A 14,897-nucleotide genomic window follows, 5' to 3' on the forward strand; every position below is an offset into this window, starting at 1 on the left:
TACAGCAGCTTCTGCCTCTACAGTAGCAATCATCTCCTCCACAGCAAGTTGCCACTTCCAGACTCCGCTTGTCCCTACCTGACAAGTGTTACGCCGAGCGCTCCGGGTCCCCGCTCCTCCCCGGAGCGCTCGCTTCACTCTCCCCGCTGCAGCGCTCCGGTCAGATCCACTGACCCGGGGCGCTGCGATTCCGCTGCCAGCCGGGATGCGATTCGCGATGCGGGTAGCGCCCGCTCGCGATGCGCACCCCGGCTCCCGTACCTGACTCGCTCTCCCTCGGTCCTGTCCCGGCGCGCGCGGCCCCGCTCCCTAGGGCGCGCGCGCGCCGGGTCTTTGCGATTTAAAGGGCCACTGCGCCGCTGATTGGCGCAGTGATTCCAATTAGTGTCTTCACCTGTGCACTTCCCTATATCACCTCACTTCCCCTGCACTTCCTTGCCGGATCTTGTTGCCATTGTGCCAGTGAAAGCGTTCCTTGTGTGTTCCTAGCCTGTGTTCCAGACCTCCTGCCGTTGCCCCTGACTACGATCCTTGCTGCCTGCCCCGACCTTCTGCTACGTCCGACCTTGCTTCTGTCTACTCCCTTGTACCGCGCCTATCTTCAGCAGCCAGAGAGGTTGAGCCGTTGCTAGTGGATACGACCTGGTCACTACCGCCGCAGCAAGACCATCCCGCTTTGCGGCGGGCTCTGGTGAAAACCAGTAGTGGCTTAGAACCGATCCACTAGCACGGTCCACGCCAATCCCTCTCTGGCACAGAGGATCCACTACCTGCCAGCCGGCATCGTGACAGTAGATCCGGCCATGGATCCCGCTGAAGTTCCTCTGCCAGTTGTCGCTGACCTTACCACGGTGGTCGCCCAGCAGTCACAACAGATAGCGCAACAAGGCCAACAGCTGTCTCAACTGACCGTTATGCTACAGCAGTTACTACCACAGCTTCAGCAGTCATCTCCTCCACCGGCTCCTGCACCTCCTCCGCAGCGAGTGGCCGCTCCTGGTCTACGCCTATCCTTGCCGGATAAATTTGATGGGGACTCTAAGTTTTGCCGTGGCTTTCTTTCCCAATGTTCCCTGCATCTGGAGATGATGTCGGACCTGTTTCCCACTGAAAGGTCTAAGGTGGCTTTCGTAGTCAGCCTTCTGTCTGGAAAAGCCCTGTCTTGGGCCACACCGCTCTGGGACCGCAATGACCCCGTCACTGCCTCTGTACACTCCTTCTTCTCGGAAATCCGAAGTGTCTTTGAGGAACCTGCCCGAACCTCTTCTGCTGAGACTGCCCTGTTGAACCTGGTCCAGGGTAATTCTTCCGTTGGCGAGTATGCCGTACAATTCCGTACTCTTGCTTCAGAATTATCCTGGAATAATGAGGCCCTCTGCGCGACCTTTAAAAAAGGCCTATCCAGCAACATTAAAGATGTTCTGGCCGCACGAGAAATTCCTGCTAATCTACATGAACTTATTCACCTAGCCACTCGCATTGACATGCGTTTTTCCGAAAGGCGTCAGGAACTCCGCCAAGATATGGACTCTGTTCGCACGAGGCGTTTCTTCTCCTCGGCTCCTCTCTCCTCTGGTCCCCTGCAATCTGTTCCTGTGCCTCCCGCCGTGGAGGCTATGCAGGTCGACCGGTCTCGCCTGACACCTCAAGAGAGGACACGACGCCGTATGGAGAACCTCTGCCTGTACTGTGCTAGTACCGAACACTTCCTGAGGGATTGTCCTATCCGTCCTCCCCGCCTGGAAAGACGTACGCTGACTCCGCACAAAGGTGAGACAGTCCTTGATGTCTACTCTGCTTCTCCACGTCTTACTGTGCCTGTGCGGATGTCTGCCTCTGCCTTCTCCTTCTCTACTGTGGCCTTCTTGGACTCTGGATCTGCAGGAAATTTTATTTTGGCCTCTCTCGTCAACAAGTTCAACATCCCAGTGACCAGTCTCGCCAGACCCCTTTACATCAATTGTGTAAACAATGAAAGATTGGACTGTACCATACGTTTCCGCACGGAGCCCCTTCTTATGAGCATCGGATCTCATCACGAGAGGATTGAACTTTTGGTCCTCCCCAATTGCACCTCGGAAATTCTCCTTGGACTTCCCTGGCTTCAACTTCATTCCCCAACCCTGGATTGGTCCACTGGGGAGATCAAGAGTTGGGGGTCCTCTTGTTCCAAGAACTGTCTAAAACCGGTTCCCAGTAACCCTTGCCGTAACTCTGTGGTTCCTCCAGTAACCGGTCTCCCTAAGGCCTATATGGACTTCGCGGATGTTTTCTGCAAAAAACAAGCTGAGACTCTACCTCCTCACAGGCCTTATGATTGTCCTATCGACCTCCTCCCGGGCACTACTCCACCCCGGGGCAGAATTTATCCTCTCTCTGCCCCAGAGACTCTTGCCATGTCTGAATACGTCCAGGAGAATCTAAAAAAGGGCTTTATCCGTAAATCCTCCTCTCCTGCCGGAGCCGGATTTTTCTTTGTGTCCAAAAAAGATGGCTCCCTACGTCCTTGCATTGACTACCGCGGTCTTAATAAAATCACGGTTAAGAACCGCTACCCCTTACCCCTCATCTCTGAACTCTTTGATCGCCTCCAAGGTGCCCACATCTTTACTAAATTGGACTTAAGAGGCGCCTATAACCTCATCCGCATCAGAGAGGGAGATGAGTGGAAAACGGCATTTAACACCAGAGATGGACACTTTGAGTATCTGGTCATGCCCTTTGGCCTGTGCAACGCCCCTGCCGTCTTCCAAGACTTTGTTAATGAAATTTTTCGTGATCTGTTATACTCCTGTGTTGTTGTATATCTGGACGATATCCTAATTTTTTCTGCCAATCTAGAAGAACACCGCCAGCATGTCCGTATGGTTCTTCAGAGACTTCGTGACAATCAACTCTATGCCAAAATTGAGAAATGTCTGTTTGAATGCCAATCTCTTCCTTTTCTAGGATATTTGGTCTCTGGCCAGGGACTACAGATGGATCCAGACAAACTCTCTGCCGTCTTAGATTGGCCACGCCCCTCCGGACTCCGTGCTATCCAACGCTTTTTGGGGTTCGCCAATTATTACAGGCAATTTATTCCACATTTTTCTACCGTTGTGGCTCCTATCGTGGCTTTAACCAAAAAAAATGCTGATCCCAAGTCTTGGCCTCCTCAAGCAGAAGACGCCTTTAAACGACTCAAGTCTGCCTTTTCTTCGGCTCCCGTGCTCTCCAGACCTGACCCTTCCAAACCCTTCCTATTGGAGGTTGATGCCTCCTCAGTGGGAGCTGGAGCTGTTCTTCTACAAAAAAATTCTTCCGGGCATGCTGTCACTTGTGGTTTTTTCTCTAGGACCTTCTCTCCAGCGGAGAGGAACTACTCCATCGGGGATCGAGAGCTTCTAGCCATTAAATTAGCACTTGAGGAATGGAGGCATCTGCTGGAGGGATCAAGTTTTCCTGTTATTATCTACACCGACCACAAGAACCTCTCCTACCTCCAGTCTGCCCAACGGCTGAATCCTCGCCAGGCCCGGTGGTCTCTGTTCTTTGCCCGATTTAATTTTGAGATTCACTTTCGTCCTGCCGATAAGAACATTAGGGCCGATGCTCTCTCTCGTTCCTCGGATGCCTCAGAAGTTGAACTCTCTCCGCAACACATCATTCCACCTGACTGCCTGATCTCCACTTCTCCTGCCTCCATCAGGCAAACTCCTCCAGGAAAGACCTTTGTTTCTCCACGCCGACGCCTCGGAATCCTCAAATGGGGTCACTCCTCCCATCTCGCAGGTCATGCGGGCATCAAGAAATCTGTGCAACTCATCTCCCGCTTCTATTGGTGGCCGACTCTGGAGACGGATGTTGTGGACTTTGTGCGAGCCTGCACTATCTGTGCCCGGGATAAGACTCCTCGCCAGAAGCCCGCTGGTTTTCTTCATCCCCTGCCTGTCCCCGAACAGCCTTGGTCTCTGATTGGTATGGATTTTATTACTGATTTACCCCCTTCCCGTGGCAACACTGTTATTTGGGTGGTCGTTGATCGATTCTCCAAAATGGCACATTTCATCCCTCTTCCTGGTCTTCCTTCTGCGCCTCAGTTGGCTAAACAATTTTTTGTACACATTTTTCGTCTTCACGGGTTGCCTACGCAGATTGTCTCGGATAGAGGCGTCCAATTCGTGTCTAAATTCTGGAGGGCTCTCTGTAAACAACTCAAGATTAAATTAAATTTTTCTTCTGCATATCATCCCCAGTCCAATGGACAAGTAGAAAGAATTAACCAGATCTTGGGTGATTATTTGCGACATTTTGTTTCCTCCCGCCAGGATGACTGGGCAGATCTCCTTCCATGGGCCGAATTCTCGTATAACTTCAGGGTCTCTGAATCTTCCTCCAAATCCCCATTTTTCGTGGTGTACGGCCGTCACCCTCTTCCCCCCCTCCCTACCCCCTTGCCCTCTGGTCTGCCCGCTGTGGATGAAATTTCTCGTGACCTTTCCATCATATGGAGAGAGACCCAAAATTCTCTCTTACAGGCTTCATCACGCATGAAGAAGTTCGCGGATAAGAAAAGAAGAGCTCCTCCCGTTTTTTCCCCTGGAGACAAGGTATGGCTCTCCGCTAAATATGTCCGCTTCCGTGTCCCTAGCTACAAGTTGGGACCACGCTATCTTGGTCCTTTCAAAATTTTGTGTCAAATTAATCCTGTCTCTTATAAACTTCTTCTTCCTCCTTCTCTTCGTATCCCTAATGCCTTTCACGTCTCTCTTCTCAAACCACTCATCCTCAACCGTTTTTCTCCCAAATCTGTTCCTCCCACTCCTGTTTCCGGCTCCTCGGACATCTTCTCTGTCAAAGAGATCTTAGCTTCCAAAAAGGTCAGAGGGAAAACTTTTTTTTTAGTGGACTGGGAGGGTTGTGGTCCTGAAGAGAGATCCTGGGAACCTGAGGACAACATCCTAGACAAAAGTCTGCTCCTCAGGTTCTCAGGCTCTAAGAAGAGGGGGAGACCCAAGGGGGGGGGTACTGTTACGCCGAGCGCTCCGGGTCCCCGCTCCTCCCCGGAGCGCTCGCTTCACTCTCCCCGCTGCAGCGCTCCGGTCAGATCCACTGACCCGGGGCGCTGCGATTCCGCTGCCAGCCGGGATGCGATTCGCGATGCGGGTAGCGCCCGCTCGCGATGCGCACCCCGGCTCCCGTACCTGACTCGCTCTCCCTCGGTCCTGTCCCGGCGCGCGCGGCCCCGCTCCCTAGGGTGCGCGCGCGCCGGGTCTTTGCGATTTAAAGGGCCACTGCGCCGCTGATTGGCGCAGTGATTCCAATTAGTGTCTTCACCTGTGCACTTCCCTATATCACCTCACTTCCCCTGCACTTCCTTGCCGGATCTTGTTGCCATTGTGCCAGTGAAAGCGTTCCTTGTGTGTTCCTAGCCTGTGTTCCAGACCTCCTGCCGTTGCCCCTGACTACGATCCTTGCTGCCTGCCCCGACCTTCTGCTACGTCCGACCTTGCTTCTGTCTACTCCCTTGTACCGCGCCTATCTTCAGCAGCCAGAGAGGTTGAGCCGTTGCTAGTGGATACGACCTGGTCACTACCGCCGCAGCAAGACCATCCCGCTTTGCGGCGGGCTCTGGTGAAAACCAGTAGTGGCTTAGAACCGATCCACTAGCACGGTCCACGCCAATCCCTCTCTGGCACAGAGGATCCACTACCTGCCAGCCGGCATCGTGACAACAAGTTCGATGGGAACTCTAAATTGTGCCGTGGGTTCCTGTCCCAGTGTTCCTTGCACTTGGAGATGATGTCGGACCAATTCCCCACTGAACGGTCTAAGGTGGCATTCGTGGTCAGTCTCCTGTCTGGAAAGGCCTTGTCATGGGCCACACCACTCTGGGACCACAATGATCCTGCCACTGCTACAATCCAGTCCTTCTTCGCTGAAGTTCGTAGTGTCTTTGAGGAGCCAGCCCGGGCCTCCTCAGCCAAGACTGCTTTGCTGAACCTCGTCCAAGGGAGTTCTTCCGTAGGCGAATACGCCATCCAGTTTCGTACCCTTGCCTCAGAGCTATCCTGGAACAATGAGGCCCTCTGCGCGACCTTCAAGAAAGGCTTATCCAGTCACATCAAAGATGTGCTGGCTGCACGAGAAATTCCTGCTACCCTATCTGAACTTATCCAGTTGGCCACCCGCATTGATATGCGTTTTTCTGAAAGACGCCAGGAGCTCCGCCAGGAAAAGGACCTTGATCTCTGGGTACCTCTCTCCCAGAATCCTCTGCAATCTACTCCTGTGCCTCCCGCCGAGGAGGCTACGCAAGTGGATCGGTCTCGCCTGACCCAAGAAGAGAGGTCTCGTCGCAGAGATGAAAATTTGTGCCTGTATTGCGCTAGTACCGAACATTTCCTAGTGGACTGCCCTATTCGTCCTCCGCGTCTGGGAAACGCACGCACCCTGTTCACGTGGGGGTGGCATCTCTGCCCCTCCACGTCTGACTGTACCTGTGCGGATTTCTCCTTCCGCCAACTCCTCCTTCTCAGCAGTGGCCTTCTTGGACTCAGGTTCTGCAGGAAACTTTATTTTGGCCTCTTACGTTAATAGGTTAATTATCCCAGTAACCCGTCTCGTCAAGCCGCTCTACATTTCTTCTGTCAACGGAGAAAAATTGGACTGCACTGTGCGTTACCGCACAGAACCCCTGCTTATGAGCATTGGCCTGCATCACGAAAAAATTTAATTTCTTGTTCTGCCCAACTGCACCTCTGAAGTCCTCCTCGGTCTGCCATGGCTCCAACGTCATTCTCCTACCCTTGACTGGACCACCGGGGAGATCAAAAATTGGGGTCCTTCTTGTCACCAACGATGCCTCACATCTGCTCCCACTTGTCTAACTCCTGAGGTTCCACCCTTACCGGCCCTCCCAAGGCTTACCAGGACTTTTCTGATGTTTTCTGCAAAAAGCAAGCAGAGATCTTACCTCCTCAAAGCCTCGTTCCGGGTACCACTCTGCCCTGTGGCAAGTTTCACCCTCTGCCCCCCCTCCCCATTCCCACTTCTTCTGGAGTTCCTGCCGTAGATGAAGTAACCCGTGACTTCTCCGTTATCTGGAAGGAGACTCAAGAGTCGCTCCCACTGGCCTCGTCTTGTATGAAGGGACATGCAGATAAAAAGAGGGGGAGACCTTAGGGGGGGGGGGTACTGTTACGCTGAGCGCTCCGGATCCCTGCTCCTCCCCGGAGCGCTCGCGGCGTTCTCCTCTCTGCAGCGCCCCGGTCAGACCCGCTGACCGGGAGGGCTGCACTGTCAATGTCGCATCCCAATCTACACACCTGTCCCGTTCCCGGGCTGTCATGTCCTGGCGCGCGCGGCTCCGCTCTCTAGGGCGCGCGCGCGCCGGCTCTCTAAGATTTAAAGGGCCAGTGCACCACTAATTGGTGCCTGGCCCAATCAGTGTCAATTAGCTTCCCTGCTCCATATGTATATAAACCCACTTCCCCTTCCTGTCCTTGCCGGATCTTGTTGCCTCAGTGCCTAGTGAAAGCCTAGTGACCTCGTCTCTGTCTAGTCCTCCTGTACCACGCCAGTCTCAGCAGTCAGTGAGGCTGAGCCGCTACCGGTGGACACGACCTGGTTGCTACCACCGCAGCAAGACCATCCCGCTTTGCGGCGGGCTCTGGTGAAAACCAGTAGCAACTTAGAACCGGTCCACCGGTACGGTCCACGCCAATTCCTTTATGACATAGAGGATCCACCATCAGCCTGCCGAATCCTGACAGCTGTTGCCATGTGTTGTAACCAAGGAAGGTACCAGTGATCATGTGACTCATAGGGTGACTATGTCTGTAACTTTGTCAGTGAAATCTGTTTATTGCGAGGCGCTTGTGAAATAGAGGGGGAGGTGAAGAAAAGTCTGCTATCTGCCAATGTGAACTGTAAAAGAAATGTGTTGGCCTGTGTAAAGGTTATACCTGAAAGAGTTAATCTGTTTCAGTGATTCCTACGCGCGCAAGCGGTCGCAGCTCCTCCCACGTCAGTCCGCAGCATGACGCCTCCACGATCCAGTGAGGAGGAACCAAAGGACCGCCCTTTGTTGTACAGGGGAAGACTTTCCTGACCTGACCCAAACAGAACGTTCCCTGGGCGCAGCCATCTTTTAGGTTCCGGCTGCTGTGCTCATCTCTGGCTGTCACCCGCAAAGTCAGCGCTGCAGTGCAAGTTCTGCAAACACCACCGATCATCAAAACCAAGTCTCCAATACCCGAATTTGTCACTACTGTCTTCTTATTGTCCATAAGTCTGGTCGCAAGGCTGTTTATCACTGAGTACCTGCAAAATAAAGTGAGAGTGCCTGCTGTGTTACCCCCATCATTCAAACTGGAGCCACTGCAGCACCTCATCAGCTTTCTTAAAGGGGAACACACCCTATTCTCCTTAAAGTAAAAGCACACTCAAAAATCAATGAGATGTCTGAACCCAGCATCACAGATCAACCTGGGGCGCCAGCTCCCCTTCATCTCCAGCGGCGAGGTCATCACCTGCTCCAGCAGCCAGGGTCCTGCCTCCCCTGCCTCCAGCAAGCATCAACAGTCCTGGTGTTTTAACGTCTGCACCGGTATTCATGGGGGACCCTGTCCTTCTTACCTACAATGGAGATCCTTTCATCCTGAGGGATTTCAAAGAGAGGATCCAGAGCTGCTTGTTTGTCTTTTACTCTTTCTCTCCTAACCAACAGGTGCAACTGCTAACAGGACTACTCAAGGGACCAGCACTAGAGAAAGTCCACACCTGGTCAGCATCTGAGAAGGTGACAATGGAGCAGATCTTTGAAGGTCTGTACCAGGTATTTGAGTTACATTCTCCATCAGAGGTACATCTCCGGCTGTATGAAAGGCGACAAAAGCCAGGTGAGACCTTGAGAGCATATGCTGTAGCCCTACAGAATGACCTAGAGACTGTCCAGAAGTTAGATGGTATAACTCCTGTGCAAGGCAACAAAGTGTTAATGGACAGATTTATTGATGGAGCCCATAACAAATGGGACAAGGCCCAATTGAAAATGTTAGCTGTCCAAAACCCCAATATGTAATTTCCTGCTTTTAAAATACTGGCTATCCTGGCAATTGAGTCCGGGACTTAGTTAAGAAGTTCGTATTCCCCTTATACCTGCTCAGGAATCACTTGGGGCGGCAGCCAGGCCTATACCACCACCGTCCCCTGTCCCTGCCCCAGTGCAATCTACTTTGCCAGTCACCACAGTCTCGGATATACAGAGTGTTAGGCAGGACATTGAGCAATTGACTAAGGCTGTTAAGTAGCTGGCCACCCGGCTGGCTCCACCTGACCGTGAACCACCCTTACTAGGAAACCTCCCCCTGTTCCTGCTCCCCACAATCCCAATTACCGTAAGCCTGCACCCAATAGATATTCGGGGACTCAGAGACCTTTTTGCACCTTTTTGCATTGGAAAATGCAGTGCTGGAATTTAAATGGATTCACCCTGAGGTCGAGGACCGGCCCTCAGGAAAACAGTCACCAGGTCCAACCCCTGAACGAGCTAAATCAGGACTCTCACTTTATGTCGCCTCTTGTCCCCTTGTAACAGTCATTGTAGAATGTGTACCTTTAGAGGCGTTAATAGATACAGGGTCACAAGTGTCTACCATATCTAAGCGTGTTTTTTACCAGCATTGGGATGCTAGTCTTTTGTGTGAGCCTGAGGATTTTAATTTCAGAGTAGTTGCGGGTAATGGGCAACCAGTCCCCAGACATGGATACTGGGATCCAACCATTCAATTGGGTGAACATATACTTAAAGGACAGGGAGTGATTGTAACCAATGTGACAGATTAGGGGTCTGCAGAATTTATATTGGGGATGAACATCATGAGGAATTGTTTTACTGAGATTCTAGATGCCTTGTATGCCTCTCTCCCCCATATACCCCCTTCAGACCATCAGTCTGTGCAGCACCACCTGAAAGTCCTACAAGCAGAACAGAAGTTTGCCAACAAGTAAGGCGAGATCTGCACGAGTACGAGTTCAAGGCATCAGGTCGGTGACCTTACAACCCAACACTGAAACCATCATATGGTACCTTGCACGTCCCAGAGTCAAGAATCGGGATTATCAGGCCCTGCTGGAACCCATGCAACTGGAAGATCATCCTTTAGTCCGAGCTGCGAGAAGTCTCATCACTGTCTCAAACGGAAGAGTCCCAGTACGGATACCCAAGTACACTCCATTGGCTCAGTTGTACCTCCTAGAGTCTAAGGACATCGTGATGGAGCATCTAGTGGCCTGACAATGTGTGGCTCAAGTTACCAGTGGGTCCAGTTCTGATCCTCCAGAGCCCTGGTGGGCGCAGCTCCAGGTTGGAGATTACACTACCCCATGGGACCAGGTCAATGGAGTCATCAATGTAGCCAAAAGGTATCATGAAGCTTTCAGCAAACACCCCACAGATTTTGGGAACACTTCAATGATCTAGCACCGTATCCTCGCAGGCGACAGCCCGCCTATCAAGGAGAGACAACGTCCGGTCACGCCAGGAATGTATCAGACTGTCAAGAAGATGCTGGCCGACATGAAAGAGGCCGATGTGATACAAGAAAGTCAGAGTCCCTGGGCGGCGCCACTTGTCCTGGTCAAGAAGAAAGACGGAACCATCCGCTTCTGTGTCGACTACAGGAAACTGAACAATATCACACATAAGGACGCTTATCCTTTGCCAAGGATTGAGAAGTCGCTTACGGCCCTCTGGTCTGCTACTTACTTCTCTACCCGGACTTAACCAGCAGGTACTGGTAAGTGCTCATGGCCATGGAGGATCGGGAGGAGACCGCCTTCCTGACCCCCATGATGTTGTTCGAGTTTAAAAGCATGCCGTTTGGGCGATTTAATGCCCCGCTACGTTCCAGCGTGTGTTGGAAAGGTGCCTGGGCCATTTGAATTTCCAAAGTGTCTTATTGTACCTGGATGATGTCATTGTGTATTCCAAGCCTTACCAGGACCACCTTAGTCATCTGTCAGACATCTTTCAAGTCTTGATCAAGCATGGGTTAAAGATCAAACCATCAAAGTGTCACTTGCTCAAACTTCGAGTCCATTACTTGGGCCACGTTGTCAGTGCAGAGGGAGTTCAGCCAAATGCTGAAAAGGTGGACACTGTCAATAACTGGCCTACCCTGCACACTGTGAAGGATGTCAGGAGCTTCCTGGGATTCGCCGGCTAGTACCGCCACTTCATCCCACAGATTGCCCAAATTGCAGAACCCCTCACAGCTCTCCTATGGGGTACAGCAAAGGAGAATTACAATGGAAGACTACCTATTGAATGGGCTGAAGAGCAAGAGACAGCATTTCAAGCTCTTAAACATCTGCTGACAGAACCACCCATCTTGGCGTTTCCAGACTACAGTCAGCCGTTCTAGCTGTATACTAATGCGAGTTTTGAAAGTCTGGGAGCTGTTCTGTCCCAAGTTAAAGATGGACAAGAGAGAGTGATTGCCCTGCGAGTCGTAACCTGCGAGGAGCAGAGAAGAACGATGCCAACTGGTATGGGCCGTGACAAAAAAATTCTAAGATTATTTGGTTGCCACGCCATTTACTGTCTACACGGATAATAACCCATTGGCCCACTTGAACACTGCCAAGTTGAGTGCCACTGAACAGCGATGGGCTTCAAAATTAGCTAATTATAGCTTCCCCATCAAGTACAGAAGAGGCAAGTCAAACGTCAGTGCCAATGTACTGTCCCGAATGACCCCCGGCGAAGAACCACCTGCCGAAGACGTATGGAAAGAGGTGGAGATGCCCCCATTTTATTAATGGTTTGTGAACTAGAATGTTGTGACCGCCTTCATGTACAGTGAACCCAGGTCCGAAAAGGTTAAAGAAGACCTGTACACCTGAAAGAGTCTCCAAGATGAAAGTCGAGTTATGGGGGATCTATTGGACTACCTTCTGGCGAAAAAGGTACCAACCCATTTATGCCGGGCCCAGTGTGACTATGAGTTGAAACATCTGTGGCAACAGAGGAAGTGACTGTTTGTGCACAAAGGACTGTTGTACCGAAATTCTTTGGATCCGGTCTCTGGTGATCGACATCATCAGATTCTGGTTCCCCGAAGAGAATCGGCGATGGTCCTCAACGCATATCATGACCAGTCGGGACACTTTGGAGTCCACAAGACCGAAGCTACTGTCAGGCAAATATTCTACTGGATTGGAATTCGGAGTGACATTGAGAAATGGGGCAGTGAATGTTCTGTCTTTAACGTCACCAAGAATGTGCGCAAGGACGCAAGAGCACCCATCAACACCATCCAGAGCGACAGACCCATCAATTGGTCCGAGTGTACCTATGTTCTCTCCATGGCGGATCACTACTCCAAATGGATTGTCCTTGTACCCGTCAAAGATCTCCCAGCCAAGACCGCATTCCAGATGTTCTACTCTAAGTGGGTGCAAACCCTTGGATGTCCTGAGTCTGTCCTAACTGACAGCGGAACAGCCTTCGAGGCCCAACTCTTCCAAGAACTATGTCAATTCCACGCCTGCAAGAAACTCCGAATCATCACCTATAATCCTCAAGGGAATGGGCTCTGTGAGCGCATCAACCAAGTCTTCATCCATGTGCTGCGAGCAGCCTCTGTGTCAAGACAAGAAGAATGGCCCCGGCTACTGTCCGAGTTGTTGGAAATTTACAACAATACAGTACACTGCTTCACTGGATACACCCCCTTCTATTTGATGATGGGACTACATGGGCAACTGGCTAAAGACCGGACGTTTGGGTTGCAAGCCCCGATCAACAATTCCCCGCAAGCGTCCTTCGAGTGGGTTTCCGATCATCAGAGGAGGATTCAAGAGGCCAAGGAGATTGTCAGTAAGAAAATGGGCGAGGCCCGACAAAGGCAACAAGATGATTACAACTGCCATGCCTCAGCCAAACCACTCCAGGTGGGCGATAAAGTCTGGCTACGGAAGTTCTCGAGAACGGACAAATTGGACTCCATCTGGGAACAGCCATACACGGTGACAGCTATACCCTATCCTGAGTCCGATGTGTACAATGTTTGGAAGCCTGGGTATGCGCCACAAGTCATCCACCAAAATCGAATCAAGATCTGCCTGAAGGAAGATCTACCAGTACTTCCTCCACCGACTCCTCCAGATGTCATACCTGCAAGGGAATATGTTCCTGGCAAAGGGATCAATCCATCCATGGATTTCTCCAATGTTCTCACCCAGTCAGCCAGCATTCATCTGTTTGCCTCCAGCACCAGGACTGGTCCAGCCAGCATTAGTCAACACACCACTTCCTGCTCTATCACCGTTGGCTCCAGCTTATATACCTGTTCCCAGAGTGCAAACAATAGCTCAGATTTCTCCAGTTCACGTGCTAGTGGTCCTGATTCAAGCATCTCCTGAACAAGTTCCAGCTCCTGTGATTGCTGAGGAAGAACCTGCCGAAATTTCAGAAGTTCCGTAAGTTGCAGATTCTCCGGAGGGGGTGCTGCACAGATCTCAAAGGTCCACACAAGGTCAAATATCAGCACGGTATACAGAGTAAAAGTACCTTTGTGTATAAAAGTCATCAGTTAACGGCACATAAATGTCTAGTCAGTATAGAATAATTCTAATGTCATTTTGTGTACAGATATAATGTCAGTAATGTACATAGTATATCTTATGTAACTACTATAGTCAAATGTCAAATAATTAGTCAGGACTGTAGCTAACCAGTCTATATATTCAGGCCATACCAGTTAAAAGAAATGTCTAATGTCTATTGTTTCCTGTCCATTGTGTACAGGTTGCTCTTGTGGCCAAAGAGTTCTTCTGGAAGTGTAAGTAACACGTACAGTGACAGAGCTACTGTGTATATATGTAACATTCTCATGTGTTGTCAGAAAAGTCTAAAGTTATGGGGAGAAGTAGTTAAAAGCCGAAGGGCCCCATTAGCACAGGCACCCGAGTAAAAAGCCTCAGGCAGCCCGGTCCGAACCAGGTATTCACAAAAGGAAAAGAAAAGCAGTTGAAAAATCACAAGCATTTCTTATGTTTTCATCTCATTTATCCCAGTTGTTAAATCCTATTAAAAAAATTTGGAGTATGTAAGGGCGTTAATTGTAATGCCACATAGACTCTTTTCCCAGCCCTGTGAAGGACATTGGTTCAATGCCCCAGGAACTGTCTCTATTGTTGTTACATGGCCTCAGTGGCCACCTTATTTTCATCTGCCCTCTAGGACTGGGCGCCGAGGATGGATGTACCCTTGTTGCACCCATGTACCCTTGCTGTCCTGTCAGGCGGACTCTATTGCGGTGTACCCTGAGTAGCTCCTTACCCTATGCAATGTAAATGGTTAATTATATCTAATATTATCTATTGTATTGTATATATACTGTTATGTGCCTTTACTGTTGCCATGTGTTGTAACCAAGGAAGGTACCAGTGATCATGTGACTTATAGGGTGACCTATGGGACCCCTCCAGTGTCTCCCCCATATAAACCCTAAGGAGGGAGATAGTCAGATTAATTCTATGCATGCTGAGGAACATTAAGTTCAAGTCCTGAGAGAGTGTCTGATGTCCTTAGGAGGCCTTAATGGGGTTCTCCGGTGCTTACACATCTTATCCCCTATCCAAAGGTAAAAGGAAGAAAAGACCCACAAAATTTGTAACGCAATTTCTCTTGAGTTCAGAAATACCCCATAAGTGGGCGTAGAATGCTCTGCGGATGCACAACAAGGCTCAGGAGTGAGAGTGCATTATGTACATTTGAGGCCTAAATTGGTGATTTTTCACAGGGTTGGCTGATTTTACAGCGGTTCTGACATAAACGCAAAAAAATAAATACCCACATATCACCACATTGTGGAAACTACATCCCTCACGGGACGTAACAAGGG

Source organism: Hyla sarda, chromosome 5, assembly GCF_029499605.1.
Source record: "Hyla sarda isolate aHylSar1 chromosome 5, aHylSar1.hap1, whole genome shotgun sequence".
In the NCBI taxonomy this organism is placed as follows: domain Eukaryota; kingdom Metazoa; phylum Chordata; class Amphibia; order Anura; family Hylidae; genus Hyla; species Hyla sarda.